The sequence below is a fragment of the Ranitomeya imitator genome, chromosome 1, assembly GCF_032444005.1.
Source record: "Ranitomeya imitator isolate aRanImi1 chromosome 1, aRanImi1.pri, whole genome shotgun sequence".
NCBI classification, from domain to species: Eukaryota; Metazoa; Chordata; class Amphibia; order Anura; family Dendrobatidae; genus Ranitomeya; species Ranitomeya imitator.
In genome coordinates, this window is record NC_091282.1 from 530,018,740 (window position 1) to 530,036,891 (window position 18,152).

General features: G+C 42.5%; 1 protein-coding gene across 2 annotated transcripts in view; it reads right to left on the reverse strand.

Moving 5' to 3' along the window:
• Positions 1-15,844, reverse strand: part of FRMPD1 (FERM and PDZ domain containing 1) — a 344,165-nt gene extending 328,321 nt beyond the window's left edge. The window contains exon 1 of one of the 2 annotated variants that reach the window (XM_069767303.1): positions 15,634-15,844. The gene's annotated coding sequence lies outside the window, so the exon portion shown is untranslated. The remainder of the gene's footprint in view (positions 1-15,633) is intronic. The other variant, XM_069767311.1, reaches the window with a different exon arrangement.
• Between the last annotated feature and the right edge of the window lie 2,308 nt (positions 15,845-18,152).

The following is an 18,152-nucleotide window of genomic DNA, read 5'->3' on the forward strand; positions in this document are numbered from 1 at the left end:
AGGCCCGTCAATAGACACCTCACCGGAAGGCCCCGACTCCATGTTGCTGTAGCTTGAAGCAGTAGTGGCTAGAAGTCCAGTCCTGTCATGAACTGCAGACCTAGGCTCCGCTTCCACCGACCTCGGATTCATCACCAGCCTGGATATGTGCATCGGGACTGGACGGCATACATCCTGGCAAGAAGGGACCCCTTATCAACCCTACAAAGCCGAATCATGGGTTACTATGTCCAAAGCTTTGCTGAGGCTCCTTTTTATCCTATATATTCTTGCTACATAAAAAATGCACCGTACCAATAAGAAAATATATGCTAGGTCAAAATTATAGGAGAATGATAGAAATCTTTATTAAAGAAAATTATTATATTATATTATATTATGCCTCCTGGGTATGGGGCAGATCAGTAACTTGAAATTAGCTGTCCTGCTTGTCTTTGGAGCAAGGCATAAAGGACTGTTGCTCCCTCGGTGTTCCGGCTACCAGAATCCTGCGCCTCAGAAGGAAGCAGCCTGTGCAGGGCAGAACTCCTTCTGGTTTCCACTTCTTTTGCTATGACTTCTTCTCACTCTCTACAATAAAGTTCTCTGTTCATGTCCTTTCTTAGGAACTGCCGCACTCAGGGCAGGCGCAGCTACGTGTCCTTCTGTCTAGGCCTCTGACAGAATCCCACCTGCTTGAAAAAGGTCCACGGACTGAAACGTTGCAGATGGCAGAATAAACTTTGGAGCTGTCTTTTCACAATTGCTGTGGTGCTGTCCTTTTCTTCATGTGCTTCTGGATTTACCTATTGGGATGGATCCCCTGGTGAGGACGTGCACTCTGCTGTCCATAGAGACATTGCCATTATAGGGTGCGGCTTTACTATTTATATTTGATACTTAGAATCCCACCCCTGTCAGGGACCAACTACCTGAGCAGAGCTCAGCTAGCAACTGCCTGAGCCAAAGCCCAGCTAGTATCTGCCTGAGCCGAAGCCCAGCTAGTATTTGCCTAACTTCCTATCCAGGCCACCAGTTTTACCTAATTGTGAAGAGTGCCCTAATAAATAGGAGCATATCTACCCCTGGTGGACTGGAGTATGAAATGTGATGTATGTTGGTGTTACCTGGTAATGAGATCTCCTTTATTGCCTCCAAACGTAACATCACTCCCCCTAGAGGGAAATTACATTACTCATCGACCTGGAACCTGGGTTGCTGCATTACGTTTGGAGGCAATGAAAGACAACTGAATCCAGGTAACACAAACATACAACCCATAATGTGCATCGAATTGTGTTCATTCTCGTCATCTCACAACCAGCTTGTTTTTTCTTCTTGCGGTGGTCTCACAGCTCAGCACTAGTGATGAGCGAGTAAACACGTTGCTCGTGTTCTCCCGAGCACGCTCGAGTGACCTCCGAGTATCTGTTAGTGCTCAGAGATTTAGTTTTCATTGCCTCAGCTGAATGATTTACAGCTACTACCCAGGCTGAGTACGAGTGGAGGTTGCTAGGAAATCCCCACATGTAATCAAGCTGGCTAGTAGCTGTAAATCATTCAGCTGAGGCGATGAAAATCTCTGAGCACTAACAAATATTTGGAGGTCACTCGAGCGTGCTCGGAAAAACCCGAGCAACGAGTATATTCGCCCATTACAACTCAGCAGATACTGCTCATTCTGGAAGACAAATGCCAGCATTTTACTTTATCGCCATCCAACAATGACTTCAACTTCATATTATTTTAACACTAAAAACTGAAGTCATTTCACTGATACAATCAGGCAATTTATTCTTCTTGCTCTTAATCATATTATTTGCCGCGCATATGGAGAATTTGTCCTTGATTACTTTTTTTATAGAACATACTTGGACGATATCCAAAGTAAAATGACTTTATGAAAGACTTTCTAAGCGATTCCATTACAAATAAAGTCATATCCAAGGGGGTAAGATTGCACAATGTTATGCTAATGAGCAGAATGTTGCTTTACTTGTAACCTAACGTCTCCACAGACATTTATGTTACACCCCCCCCCCCCAAAATAGAATTCTAAAGGGGTTGTATAGTATTAGAAAGACATGGCTGCTCTCTTACAGAAACAACCTGTCTATGGGCATGAACACATGGCATAACATAGATGCTGGCACAGCCGCCAAGTTTTTCCAGGTGAAGCGGCTTCACGAAAAGACCAGAAGATACCTGAAGAATGAACATGTCACTTTTTTTAAATGGAATATGCCACCAGGTTTTTACCATCTAATCTGAGAGCAGGATAACTTAATGGCAGAGACCCTGATTCCAGCAATATGTCACTTACGCTACGTTCACATTTGCATTGTGCGCCGCTGCATCGGCGACGCAACGCACAACGCAAATAAAAACGCACCAAAACGTACGCAAAAATGCTGCGTTTTGCGACGCATGCGTCCTTTTTTGCCGAAATTTGGACGCAAGAAAAATGCAACTTGTTTTCTGCGCCCGACGCTAGCGGCAAAAAAAACGCATGCGTCGCACAACGCAGCACAATGCATGTCCATGTGTCCCCCATGTTAAATATAGGGGCGCATGACGCATGCGTCGTCGCTGCGTCGCCCGAAGTAAACACGCAAAACGCTAATGTGAACGTAGCCCTACCTGGGTATCTTGCTGTAGTTTTGATAAAATCACTGTTTTATTATCAGGAGATTATCACTAAAGGACTAGCAAACCTTCTACCAGGTAGTCCTCTATATTCATGAGCTCTGTATAACCCCACCCCCCACCACTGTTTGGCAGCTTTGTGTGTACACTGTACAAGGGAAATAAGCTGCCAATCAGTGGTATGGGAGGGGTTACACAGAGCTCAACATTAAGATAACTGCTAGATCTGCAGGAGATAAAATAAGGATAGTATAAAAATGTCAAAATGATAACAAGCAGCTCAGTAAGTGATACATTGTTCAAATCAGGGTCTCTTCCCCTACATTAGGCTGATCTCAGATGGGGTAGAAAAATTTCGGTGAAAAATTCCTGCTTCAGGGTTTTTGAACCATGAATGGGTTAAAGAAGTGAAATAAGGCCAAACGTGTGCACAGCAAAGTTGTTTTGACATTGCTGTGCATTGTGTTCATTTGATGCACCGCTTTTTAAGAAATCCACCTAAAAAAAAGCATCATGTTCAAAAGCCCTATGGGTTGTGACTGATATTGCTGAAACACTGTTATATATAGCAAAAAACAAGCTCTCATATGGTCATATTAATAGAAAAAAAAGCTAAATTATGGCTCCTGGAAGAAGGGGACGAAAAAACGAAAACAAAAAAACAGAAAATGTCCCAGGGGTGAAAAGGTTAATCCAGAAGTTCTTCAAATTCAGGAGAAAGCTATAATGAGCTTCAGTATATGTTTAAATGTATTTTCTGTCACTAGACAGATGGTGGTTCATTAGAACAAGATGTACTACTATGTAGCACTATAGTATATTACAATGTATTTGTTCTTGCTTACCGTAGGTAACTAGTAATGTTTGTTAGAGATTGAATATGATAGTAAGATACATGTGAGAACCCCGTCCACATGCTCTAGGATTTTGACGTCCCAGGATAAAGTTATTTGAGATGATGTTAAAAGAAATCTATGATCAGGTTTTTGCGACCACATTTAAGTACAGCATGATATAGAGGCAGAAGCCCTGATTCCAGTGATGTATCACTTATTGAACAGCATGATGGAATTTGGATAAAATCAGTGTTTTATCTGCTGCAGATCTAGCAGTTCTCTGAATGCTGAGCTCTATATAGCCCCGCCTACACCAGCTTCCTGTGTACACTATGTAATGCTGCTGCAGTGCAGTATAGCGCAACCTCCACCAAGGGATGCTGGTGAGGGAGGAGATGTTGCACACACAGCGTAACACCACTGAGCAGCAGCACAAGCGCCACCTTGTGGCGAAAGAGTGGTCAGAAAGGCCGAGTCAGAAACAATCAGGACATGAAGTACCAGAGGTTACAACAATGCACATGGTCAAATACAAGCCAGACGTCAGAGCCAGATGGGAGCAGATATAACCGAGACGAGAGAGAGTAAAACAGGTCAGAAGACAAGCCGGGTCACATACCAATAGGTCCAAGAACAGGGAGTGAAAACTAAGACAAGCAGGGTGGCAGGAAAGGAAAGTCACAGGAATAGAGAAAATGGGCAGAGGACAAAACACGGTATCAAGGGGTCAGCTGCTCTAGCCTGGGAGCATAAACTATCACTGACATTGGTCTGCAGGCCACAGCAGACTGAAATAGCCAAACCGAAATCAAAACGAGGCAGAAAAGGTTAACCCCCTGCATGACCAGACCGGGGAGAGAATAACAAGAAACAAACCCCTGCCTGGATTATGATACACTGTGCATAGGCAGAAAGCTGCCAATCAGTGGTAGCAGGGAGATTATACAAAACTCATGATTATGGGGAAAAATTTTGGCAGCAGGCTTACCAATCTTCTAGTGATAATCTCTTGCTGATAAATCCGTGATTTTAAGAAAACAAAGTGAAACATTGCTGGAATCAGGGTCTCTGCCCATACAGTATGCTGCTCTCAGATTAGATAGCAAATACCTGGTGACAGATTTCCTTTAAGGTAGAATAAAAATGTTTTTACTAATTAAAAATACTTAAAAAACTCTTAGAAATAAATCAAGGCAAGACTGCAAAATATATATTTTCCAATTTGATGATACATTTTAACATTATCCAGCTCTACAACACAAAGTAACTCATCATTAATAAAAATGACACCAGAGCCAAAAAGTCAGCAGAAGTTCAGATCAACGAAAAGTGCTACATAAAGAAGGAGTGTCCACAGAAAGGTGATGTCACCACCATTGTTTCCATCCTCATAACACAGTTGAAACCACACTGACTGGTTGCCAGGGTGCTGGAGCGGAGTGTTCCCAAGCACTGTGCAGACATGAAAGGCTGCTGAGAAGGTCTGCGTTCATCCCCGGAATCATAAAGGGGTCCTTGGCCTCTTCAAAATAGGATCTTCTACATACAAATGAACTTTCTTTGTTATCCTTAACTTTGAACTTCCTGTCTATTCAACAACAAATGGAAAGTTATTTCCTTGTAAACATTTTTCAGATAATAGATTAATTAGAAAAAACACACTTTATCATGTTTGCTTTTCTCATCAGTAAGCCAAAATGTACAAAAAGTACAGAAATTCTTCAAAAGGTTATTTTAGCCAGAAGCATTTATCACATATACTGACTAGCGGACCCCAACTAGAAGAACTTGGAGAGGCTCCTCCATTCAAAGCCTATGGTACTGGCAGAAATAGCTGGACATATCAATCTAGTATTCCAGTTACACAAATCCATGTAGGAAACATATGGAAAGGAGTACTACTACAAGATCAGACTATGCAGGGTTAAAAGAACCAGTGCAACAGACATTTCTAAAAATGTCCAGTGTTTTTCAGAATGACAACCTAAGGCTGCATATTGTTCATGCTACTGCGAGCAGGCTGCATGTGACATGCAGAAGTAGTGCTAACTGCTGTTACTTCAAAAGCATCCAGCAACTAGAGGGTTTAACGCAGTCACAGGAGACAGGGAGTGGTTAGTAGAGCCCCAGGAGGATTGTGGGAAACTTTTTTACTGTTCTGGCAGCAGCTGAAGGAATTAGTGGTGTGTATCTGTGATCTGTCTCACAAATGTTCAGGCAAGTGAATGATAGGAACATGGAATCCCATTACAGAGTGGACTGAGCTATCCCCTTTACTGTGAGTTGAGAAAGTCTATCAGGAGCAGGAAGATAAGGACTCAAGGAAATTGTGTCACATGGATAATCTCCCTCAGCAAACCCTCCTCCCCTCCTCCATTACACTGTGCTAGAAGGAATGCTGTGTACTACTGTGCCTTTGGAAAGAGTCTTGATCTGTGCTGAACTGTGCTATCAAAAGAGATTGTTAGTCAATGTGCCTCTAAGAAGCAGCTGTACTGTTTATGAAGCCTGTGCTTAAGAAATGTTAATTGTACTGAATGTGCTGTGACATTAAACTACACTGTTCACCTGTTCATGAGGATTCTATCAATTGTATCTGTGTGGGCAAGTGGATCCTGAGAAAGCTGAAGTACATGGTTGCCCTGAGTAACAGTTCCCCCAGAGTTCCAAAGAATTCATAAGATCTGTCCCGCCTCTATCTGAATCTAGCGGCGTACACATAACATGCATGCTACTATGGCCTGCAGCATGTCTGGACTTGTCTCTCTCTTCAAGCACATCTGAGATGTTATTGGTCAGTAATTGCAAAAGGGAACTGACAGCAGCAGATCTTGATAATTTATGTGTAGAAGTGCATTCAGTGTGGCAAAACATTCCTCAGACAACCATTAACCCCTTAATCACCGTTGATGCATATTTTAATGGTGGCAGTTAAGGGTACTTATTCCTCAGCGCCACTTTTTAACGGCCCTGAGAAATAAGGGTAATGCGCCCCCAGCATCGGAAAATCTCAGAGATCTTGGCTACCCTGTCATATAATCGTTGTTATTCAGCGATACATGACACAGACTCCTTTAATGAATATAAATTAAATAAAACCAGCTATACTCATGTCAACACCCAGTCCACTTAAGCCAATGTCCCCTGTAAAATAATTAAAATAATAAAGAACCATATTTCTCGTTCGCCAAGAAGATAATAATACATTTGTCCCGTGACACATCTAGCTCTGCTACATCTGGATGGCAGACTGCATTGTTGCATGATGTGACTATACTGCCTGTCATCCAGCAGAGAAACTGAGCTGTGCGTGCTTGCTCAGTTCAGTGCCTAGTGGTGAACTCCTTTCACCTCACTGACATCACCGCCAGCGTGAGAAATTCTCACGCTCGCAGTATTATCAGAAAGGTCCTGGGAGTTCACAGCCCATGAACTCAGATCAACTCACTCACATCAGCAGGAGCGCCATGGGAAAAGTTCTAATGGTGTTTGTGCTGACGTCAGTGAGTTGAACTGAGTTCATTGGCTATGAACTCCCAGGACCTTTCTGACGGCACCGCGAGTGTGACAAAGTGACAAATAGATTATTATCTTTTTGGCGGACAGGTGAGAAATATGGTTATTATTTTATTTCTTTTATATGAGACATTGGCTTCACTGGATTGAGCGTTGGCGTGAGTACACATTTTTGGTAAAATTAGCTTCATTAAAGGAGTCTGTGTCATTATTTCAAATAAAGGACTTTATTATGGGTGTTATTTTTTTTACAATTTTTCTATGAGGTTAATAATGGGGGCATCTTGTAGACACCTCTCCATTACTAACCTCTGGGCTTCATGTCAGCTGACAATACAAAGGTGACAAAAAAAACAACTATGACCCCAAATGCCACCGCACCAGGGCAAGTAGGAAATGCGAGGCTAAGTGCAAGAATTGACATATCTTATAGATGCAACATTTCTGGGGAGGCTGAGAGATGATGTTTTCAGTCTGTGATGGGGCCAAATATCCATGGCTCCTTCCCATGCTATTAATATAACCCTGTAGCTGTCTGCCTAGCCTTTGCTGGTTATTAATTATCGTTGGACTCTACATCATTTTTTTTGCAGGGTCCCCCATTTTAATCACCAGTAAAAGCTTCATATCCAGCTGTGAGTTGATATTAATTGCCTGGAAGCTCCATGGATATTACCCCCTTCCCAGGCTATAAACAACTGCCCCCAGCTGTCTGCTTTCCCTCTGCTGGTTAATAAAATTTTGGAGGATCTCATTTTTTTCAGCAATTGATTTATTTAGAAATAAAATACATGTACAGTAAGCTACACACACAAAGCACTGATCAGATAGCATTCACTTGATTTATACACTCATGTTCATGAGCCCTAACTTTCTTAAATATTCAGGTTTTTGTTTTATTCACCCTTTGGATTAGCCAACAGCACTATAGTTGTTCAATAATAAAATGAATCATCAAAAATATAAACTGCCTAATAATTGTGCACACATTGTAGGTGTCAGTTTAAGTCTCATACTATTTCATACAGTGTAATTAAAGGGGTTATCCGAAACTTAGGGGTGCAAACTAACTGCTTGTTCTGTCCTGAGAATATATCTTCTGACTCAGGAGCGATTTCCCTGCTTCTTTTGATCTCTCATCAACAGAGCAATGTCGTCTCTTCCAGTGTGCTCTGTCTTTGGGGTGCCAATGCCAAAGTCATGCCAAAGTCATGATAATTGAATGTCCGCTATCTGCAGTTAGGCATTGGGGAGCCAGTCAATCGACCTGACATCGACAGTGCCACCCCATTAAAAGAGCATGTGGTCAAAAAAAGCAGGAGAGTGGTCCAAGAATCGGAAGTGATTGCCGCAGGGCAGAAGAGGCAGATAGTTAGCAACTTTCTGCCTGTTATTTCTAAGCCCAATAGGAAAAAAATTAAGTTCGGGATATTCTGTTTAAAAAATACTCCCAGTTGTGTACTATTTCCCTTATAAGAAGAGATTTTTGTTTTGGATTTTATCATGTATAAAAAAATGAAATACGACAAAGCTAAACCCTGGCATCATAATTACATATGATAAAATACATTGAATGAAAATATCAGAGTACACAACCATAAGTCTAGTAGTGATATACACTATATAGACAAAAGTATTGGAACCCCTACACCTCACACCTACAGCAGCTTTTATGACATCCCATCCTAAATCCATAAGCATTAAAATGGAGTTGGTCCTCACTTTGCAGCCAAAACACTTTACACTCTTCTGGGGAGGCTTTCTACTTTGGGAATTTTTGCCTATTCATCCAGAAGAGCAATTGTAAAGGTACTGTCACACTAGACGATATCGCTAGCGATCCGTGACGTTGCAGCGTCCTCGCTAGCGATATCGTCCAGTGTGACAGGCAGCAGCGATCAGGCCCCTGCTGGGAGATCGCTGGTCGGGGAAGAAAGTCCAGAACTTTATTTCGTCGCTGGACTCCCCGTAGACATCGCTGAATCGGCGTGTGTGACACCGATTCAGCGATGTCTTTGCTGGTAACCAGGGTAAACATCGGGTAACTAAGCGCAGGGCCGCGCTTAGTAACCCGATGTTTACCCTGGTTACCATCCTAAAAGTAAAAAAACAAACACTACATACTTACCTACAGCCGTCTGTCCTCCAGCGCTGTGGTCTGCTCTCCTCCTGCTCTGGCTGTGAGCGTCGGTCAGCCGGAAAGCAGAGAGGTGACGTCACCGCTCTGCTTTCTGGCTGCCCAGCGCTCACAGCCAGACCAGAGAAGCAGAGCGCCGAGGACAGACAGCGGTAGGTAAGTATGTAGCGTTTGTTTTTTTACTTTTTAGGATGGTAACCAGGGTAAACATCGGGTTACTAAGCGCGGCCCTGCGCTTAGTTACCCGATGTTTACCCTGGTTACCGGGGACCTCGGGATCGTTGGTCGCTAGAGAGCGGTCTGTGTGACAGCTCTCCAGCGACCAAACAGCGACGCTGCAGCGATCCGGCTCGTTGTCGGTATCGCTGCAGCGTCGCTATGTGTGACGGTACCTTAAGGTCAGACACTGATGTTGGATGAGATAGCCTGTCTCTCAATCTCATATTATAGTTAATCCCCAAGGTATTCGGTGGAGTAGAGGTCAGGGTTTTGTGCACACTAGTCAAGTTCTTCCACCCCAAACTCACTCAACCATGCCTTTATGAACCTTGCTCTGTGAACTGGGCACATTCATGCTGGAACTAAAGTGGGTATTCCTATTCCCCAATCTGTTCCCACAAACCTTTCAAGTTTATACAATATATCTTATAATAATATTTTTTTTTCTATAGCATCAACATATTCCGCAGCACTTTACATTACAAAGGGGACTTGTAAAGACAATAAAGACATGACAGAGTAACACATAATTCAACAGATACCAAGAGGAGTGAGGGTCCTGCTCGCCAGCTTGCAGTCTATGAGGAAATAGGGGAGACACGAAAGCTGGATGGTAAAAAGTGCTTGTATTGTATGGTTCAGGCATCAATATAATAAATAGGGTGTTCACAAAACGCTGCATGAACCGATCACCGGTAGAGTACAGATACAGAGGACTATTAACCCCTTTCCAACATCGGGCATAATAGTATGCCGATGTCGGACTCCCTCCCTCTGATGTGGGCTCCAGCGCTAAGCCCACATCTTTTCCGGCACATGTCAGCTGTTTTGAACATGACATGAAACCTCCAACAGCCAAGGGTGGAATCGTGATCCATCTGCGGCTGTTAACTACTTATATGCTACTGTCAAACACTGACAGCAGCATTTAACACAGGCTTCCAGCAAGCACGCCGGAAACCCCGCCCATCAGTACCCATGTCACATGACTGCATGTCGCCATGACAACCAGAGATCTACAGCAGCCCTCTATGGTTGTCACTGCCAGATTGCTATGAGCGCTCGGTGCTCGGCGCTCATAGGAACTGAGGAATTCTGCTACATACAGGCGATCTATAGCAGAGCCGATTGGGTTATAGCAGTTTCTAGTCTCCCACTATTGAAGCTTGCCAAAAGTAAAAAAAAAAATTGTTTCTAAAAAATAAAAAAATATAAAAGTTTAAATCACCCACCTTTCGCCCCATTCAAAAAAATCAAACATACACATAGTTGCATATATCAAAGGAAAGTAATCCGCACTGCTATCACACCAGAGCCCTATATCCACAATGTTCAGTCATCTCGCTCTGAGCATAATCACGTGAACTCACGGGTGCCAACCCAAAATAAACAGTCCAAATTTTCCATGCAAAAATAGAAAAAAAGGTGGCACTCACCGTTCTTAAAATCCAGACTTTATTAGTACAACGTTAAAACATCTCCAAACAGGCTGGGTGAGGACAAGTAGATAAAGGATCGGACTATACACATACTTGGTATCGCCACATTGAAAATCGCCCGATCTATCAATAAAAAAAAGGATCGCTAAACGGCGTAACGAGAAATAAAGTCAAAACGCCAGAATTATGCTTTTTGGTCGACACAACATTGCATTAAAATGCAATAAGAAGAGATCAAAAGAAACTATCTGCACCAAATGGTATCATTAAAAACATCAGCTTGGTGCACAAAAAATAAGCCCTCACCCAACCCGAGATCACAGAAAATGGAGACACTACGGGTCGGAAAATAGCGCTTTTTTTTAACAAACTTTGGAATTTTTGTCACCACTTAGATAAAAAATAACCTAGACATGTTTGGTGTCTATGAACTCGTAATGACCTGGAGAATCATAATGGCAGGTCAATTTTTGCATTTAGTGAACATGGTAAAAAAGCGAAGCAAAAAGCAATTGTGGAATTGCCCTTTTTTGCAATTTCACCACACTTGGAATTTCTTTCCTGTTTTCCAGTACACGATATGCTAAAACCAATGGTGTTGTTCAAAAGTACAAATCGTCCCGCAAAAAACAAGCTCTCACATGGCCATTTTGACCAAAAGATAAAAATGTTATGGCTCTGGGAAGTAGGGGAGCAAAAACTGAAAATGCAAAACCAAAAATACCTCTGGTTGCTAAGGGGTTAAGTGCATGGAGGGTGTGTGAACAGATGCTGCTAGGGAACAGATTTGGAAGAAAATTTTGTAAGGGCAAAATGGAAATAGTTACAAAAGTGAGATGAGGAAATATGCCAATCTAAAAAGTCCGCATTTAGGGCACGCTTAAACCTGTGGGAATTATGAATTAATCGAAATGTCCTGGGCATTCCAGAAAATTGGCGACGCTCGCGATAAGTCTTAGAGATGGGAGTGATAGGGTCGGATTATTGAGGATGCAAGTCTTTAGTCATTAGCAGGACGGAGGGCATGAGTAGGGTGGTAGGCAGAGTTGAGGGAGGAGATGTAGGGTGGTGCTGAACCGTGGAATGCTTTTTGGGTGAGAGTGATATGTTTATATTGGACTCTGTAGAGGATGGGTAACCAGTGCAATGACTGGAACAAGATAGAGGGATCATTGTAGCAGTCGGAGAGGAATATGACCCTGGCTGTTACATTCAGGACGGAATGGAGAGGTGATTTTAGTAAGAAGGAGACCGATTAGCAGAGAGTTGCAGTAGTCCAGACGAGAATGAGTAAGAGCAACAGTAAGATTTTTTGCAGAGTCAAAGATAAGAAAAGGTCTAATTCCAGAGATGTTTTTGAGAGTAGGTGAAAGGAGCGAGCAATCGTATGTAGGGAATGAAGAACAGATATGAGTCAAATATAACCCCAAGACAACGGGCGCGCTGCATGGGAGTAACACTAGAACTGCACATGGAAATGGCAATATTGGGTATAGATCGAGAGGAAACACAAGGAGGTCAATTTAGAATAGATTCTCTTTTAGATAGAGGACATAATGTTAGAGACAGTGGAAAGACAATCACTGGTGTTTAATAGTATATCTTGAACACTTCTTAATTAAACATTAACCCCTTTCTGCCAGCTGACGGAATAGTACATCAGCTGGCAGATCCCCTGCTTTGAGGTGGGCTTCGGCGGTGAGCCCCCCTCAAAGCCGCGACATGTCAGCTGTTTTGTACAGCTGACATGTGCGCGCAATGAGCGCGAGCGGAATCGCGATCCGCCCGCTCCCATTAACTAGTTAAATGCCGCCGTCAAACGCTGACAGCGGCATTTAACTAGTGCTCCCGGCCGCACGGTCGGACATTCTCACACCGCTTACCCCCGTCACATGATCGGGGGTCAGCAGTGCATTGACATAACAACCAGAGGTCTCCTTGAGACCTCTATGGTTGTTGATGGCCGATTGCTTTGAGCGCCACCCTGTGGTCGGCATTCAAAGCACACCTGCATTTCTGCTACATAGAAGTGATCTGCGCTTCACCTCGATGTAGCAGTGCCGATCGTGTAGTGCATGCTTCTAGCCTCCTATGGAGGCTATTGAAGCATGCCAAAATTAAAAAAAAAAGTGTTTAAAAATATATAAAAAAAAAATATATACTGTATATAAAAGTTCAAATCACCCCCCTTTCGCCCCAATCAAAATAAAACAATATAAAAAAAATCAAACCTACACATATTTGGTATTGCCGCGTTCAGAATCACCCGATCTATCAATAAAAACAAAGGATTAACCTGATCGCTAAATGGCGCAGTGAGAAAAAAATCAAAACGCCAAAATTCCTTTTTTTTTGGTCGCCGCAACATTGCATTAAAATGCAATAACGGGCACCAAAATGGTACCATTAAAAACATCAGCTCCACACGCAAAAAATAAGCCTTCATCTGACCCCAGATTACAAAAATTGGAGACGCTACGGGTATCGGAAAATGGCGCATTTTTTTTTTTATTTTTAGCAAACTTTGGAATTTTTTTGTACCACTTTGATAAAAGAGAACCTATACATGTTTGGTGTCTATGAATTCATAATGACCTGGAGAATCATAATAGCAGGTTAGTTTTAGCATTTGGTGAACCTAGCAAAAAGCCAAACAAAAAAAAAAGTGTGAGATTGCACTTTTTTTGCAATTTCATCGCACTTGGAATTTTTTTTCCATTTTCTGTTACATGGCATGGTAAAACCAATAGTATCGTTCAAAAGTACATCTCGTCTCGCAAAAAATAAGCCCTCACATGGCCATATTAATGGAAACATAAAAAAGTTATGGCTCTGGGAAGGAGGGGAACGAAAAACGAAAAAATGAGAAAAGCTCCGGGGGTGAAGGGTTTAAATATTGGGGATGCTCACTCACTTGACAGATCCCTGACAAACATATACAGTATCAGATCACATACTAGGTCCAATGTGTCTATGCACAGTGAGAGTGATTGACTGTTATGGATATACTGTATATGTGATGGAGGATGAGAACCTACTGGGAGCCTGAGCCAGCAGCCCCATTATAGCTTTATAGGGCTGACAGTGGTAAGTCAGCTACTTCCGGATACTTCCTATCATCGGAGATAAAGTCCAGAGTTTATCATAGGAAGGCTATACAAAATGACTTCACGTCAGGAACTGAGGAACACAGACATGTTTTCATGTTCGGCTGGATTTATGCTTTTTTTTAATAGTAGTTTTTATTCTTTTTGTGAACATCTTACATTCTTAATAATAAGATACAGTACATTACAATGAATTTATACAAACATTATATGGACAAGACAAACATATTAGGACACCTACAGAAGCTTTTGACATCAGAAGAGCTACCAGCTTCAACTCTTCTGGGAGATTTTCCGACACGATTTTAGAGTGTGTGAGGAAGTCATTGCCCTTTCATGCAGAAGTGCATTTGTGAGGTCAGACGCTGATGTTGGAAGAGAAGCCGGGCTCATAATCTCTGCTCTAGTTCATCCCTTAAGTGTTAGATGGGGTTGAGGTCAGTTCTGTACACGTCAGTCAAATTCATAAGTTTCTCCAAACCCAAACATGCTTTTATAGAACTTACTTGGTGCACTGGTGGAACTGTCACCCTGGAGTAGAAAAGGGCCTTCTCCAAACTGCTCCCACAAACTTACAAGCACATAATTGTTCAAAACGTCCTGTTATGCTGAAGTATTAAGATTTCCTTTCACTGGAACTAAAGGGCAACATCCCCAATACTTTTCTTTATATAGTAAAACCGTAAGTCTATTTGTGAATATTGAGCGTCCAATATAAAATATGCCATTCTTTTCAAACCAGCATTATATCACAAAAGTTCCAGCCTGGCCTGATTACAGGAAAGTCACCACGGCGTATGATGAATTTGTCACATAAATTACTTTACCTACTCTTATTAAATATCAAGAAAGATGCTGACTCCATTCATCTGTCACATAAAATACACATTTTCCTCTAAACATTTGAGTACCTATCTCCTCAGTACTCTTCATTCTTCCCAGATGTAAACCGCCCCCCTTCAATAGTAAAAAGTCTCCCGTCAAAATATATGGGCACGAGATCTCTGAATGGCCATGAAAAATTCCACTAGCCTGGCTACTTTAATAAAAAACATTGAACCCACATACGAAGGAAAAATGAATTAAAAGTGATATGTAGGTAGTAATTTTGGAACACGGCAAGTAAGAAAAATAAAAGTTGGGATGTCATAAGTGTATGAGATATGTATTATACTATCCCCACTGGTGGTATTATGTTGCGCTTCACTATGCATGAAAGGGTTACTGGATGAGCCTCGGAATAAGAGGACATCTGTACGCCAGACGGGCAGCTTTATTAATACAGTAAGTGCAGTACTAATAAGGCTCCTAATAGTTTGGATGGTGCCGTCTTCTCGATGGGAATATGCATGCACATCTCGGTGGGAGGCCAGTGTTACACTAATGACAGTACTCAGTACACCCTACATGCAGCATTTCATCATCAGCCATTGTCAAACTACTGACTTCAATTAGCACTGGAGCTGGGAAGGACTCAGCACTAAACACAAGTAAGCCCTGAAACATGACACAACAAAGGAAATCTCAAGTGCAGATGTAGCAGGACTGAATTTGTCACTTAACCCTTTGCTTCTTTTGGCGCTAGAATAATCATATTCTTGTATTAGGATTACCTACAAGCTGCAAATAATACATGGGTTATACCAGACGACAACCTCAGCCCTGCTACGTCTATAGACGAACTACATCCAGTTACGCCTTCGATAGAAATATCTGTACAGTAAATGTGCAATAAATGAGAATTATCACTTTACCTTGCTGGAGAGCTCCCCAGTACACGATGCAGAGCATGCTCTACTCCGAGCAGCGTTACTACTGACCGCTGCTCCCCATCCCAGCCCTGTGCAGGTGAGCAGCCCCCACAGGGGTCCCAAGATGCCGTTATGTGAGTAGTGGGTACGAGCACCACATACACATATGGTACCAGTGACTGCAGCTTTCTACTGAGCTCTACAGCTGCTGGCCAAAGATGCTTGAAAGGGAAGGTCCTGGTAACTCCACCCAGCTGTCATCCCTCTGAGCATGTCCTGTTTGTAGAAGCAGAGGGCAGGCACACCTTCCCAAATGTGCTGTTCTTCCCACTTCTGTTTACATGTACATTTAATTACTAGGAATCTAATATTTAAAGGGCTATAAATAAATATGACTGATATAAATATTGGATATATATTGCCATAAATTTGCAACACAGGATTCACTTTTTGTCCCCCTATATTACATGTAAAGGAGTGCAGGGTTAATTTGTGAAATGACTGAAATGCATTGAAAAGTAAGTACAAATGCTTCTCACAAAATTAGAATATCATCAAAAATAATAATTTGATCCCTTGCTGATTTTGTAAGTTTGCCCACTGACAAAGACGTGAACAGTCTATAATTTTAAGGATAGGTTAATTGTAACATTGAGAGATAGAATATCAAAAATAAAATCCAGAAAATCACATTGTATAAATTATATAAATTTAATTGCATTTTGCAGTGAGAAATAAGCATTTGATCCGCTACCAACAATTAAGAGTTCTGGCTCCTACAGACATAATAATAATAATAATAATAATCTTTATTTATATAGCGCCAACATATTCCACAGCACTTTACAGTTTAACAGTTTCAAACACAACAGTCATAGGTAACAACGTTTACAATACAATAAAGCAACATAAGACGACCCTGCTCGTGAGAGCTTGCAATCTACAATGGAGATACAAAGCACAGGTGTGTATTTACAATGATGTATTTACAATGATGGTCCAGCCATCTTCAGGGGGTGGGGGATAGATGGAGATCGTGAATGGGCTGCACGCACACACAAACATAAAATGACTTTGATTAGTTAAAGTGGTAGGCCACTCTGAACAAATGTGTTTTGAGCGAGCACCTAAAACTATGCAAGTTGTGGATGGTCCTAATATCTTGGGGTAGAGCATTCCAGAGGATTGGCGCAGCGCGGGAGAAGTCTTGGAGTTAGGAGTGGGAGGTACGGATTAGTGCAGAGGTTAGTCGAAAGTAATTTGCAGAGCGCAGAGGTCGGATAGGCCGATATACCGAAATGAGGGGGGAGATGTATGGGGGTGCCGCACTGTGGAGAGTTTTGTGGGTGAGAACAAGTACTTTGAAATGTATCCTGTAATGAATGGGCAGCCAGTGTAATGACTGGCGAAGAGTGGATGCATCTGAGTAACGATTAGTCAGATGGACAACCCTGGCTGCCGCATTAAGGATAGACTGGAGAGGGGAAAGTCAAGTAAGGGGGAGGCCAATTAATAGAGCATTGCAGTAGTCCAGCCGGGAGTGGATTAGGGCAACAGTGAGGGTTTTTGTTGTCTCCATGGTGAGAAAAGGACAGATTCTAGAGATGTTCTTTAGGTGTAAGTGGCACGAGCGGGCAAGAGATTGTATGTGGGAGGTGAAGGAGAGATTGGAGTCAAACATAAGACCCAGACAGCGCGCTTGCTGCTGGGTGTTATTATGGTGCCACCCACGGAGAGGGAAATGTCAGATTTAGGGAGGTTAGTAGAAGGCGGGAACAGAAGAAGATCAGTTTTGGAGCGGTTGAGTTTCAGATAGAGAGCAGACATGATGTTGGAGACTGCAGACAGACAGTCAGTGGCGTTCTGTAGTACAGCGGGGGTAAGGTCAGAGGATGACGTGTATAGTTGTGTGTCATCAGCATAAAGATGGTACTGAAAGCCAAATCTGCTGATGGTCTGTCCAATTGGGGCTGTGTAGAGGGAGAAGAGAAGGGGGCCAAGGACTGAGCCCTGAGGTACCCCAACAGTGAGAGGAAGAGGAGATGAAGTGGAGTCAGAGAACAGAACACTCAAGGAGCGGTCAGAAAGGTAGGAAGAGAACCAGGAGAAAGCAGTCTCCTTAATGCCTAGTGACTGGAGCCTAGAGAGTAGGAGAGGGTGGTCAACAGTGTCAAAAGCTGCAGAAAGGTCGAGGAGAATGAGCAGTGAGTGGTCACCATTACATTTTGCTGTCAGAAGGTCATTGGTCACTTTGATGAGTGCAGTTTCTGTCGAATGTAGGGAGCGGAAACCGGACTGTGAAGGGTCTAGGAGGGAATCAGTGGAGAGGTAATGGGTAAGGCGGGAGTAGATCAGGCGCTCCAAGAGTTTTGAGATGAAGGGGAGATTGGAGATCGGTCTGTAGTTGTTTGTGCAGGTTGAGGGTAGGTTTTTTTAGTAATGGAGTAATGATAGAATGTTTGAAGGAGGAGAGGAAAATGCCAGAGGAGAGGGAGAGATTAAAAATTGTAGTTAGGTGAGTT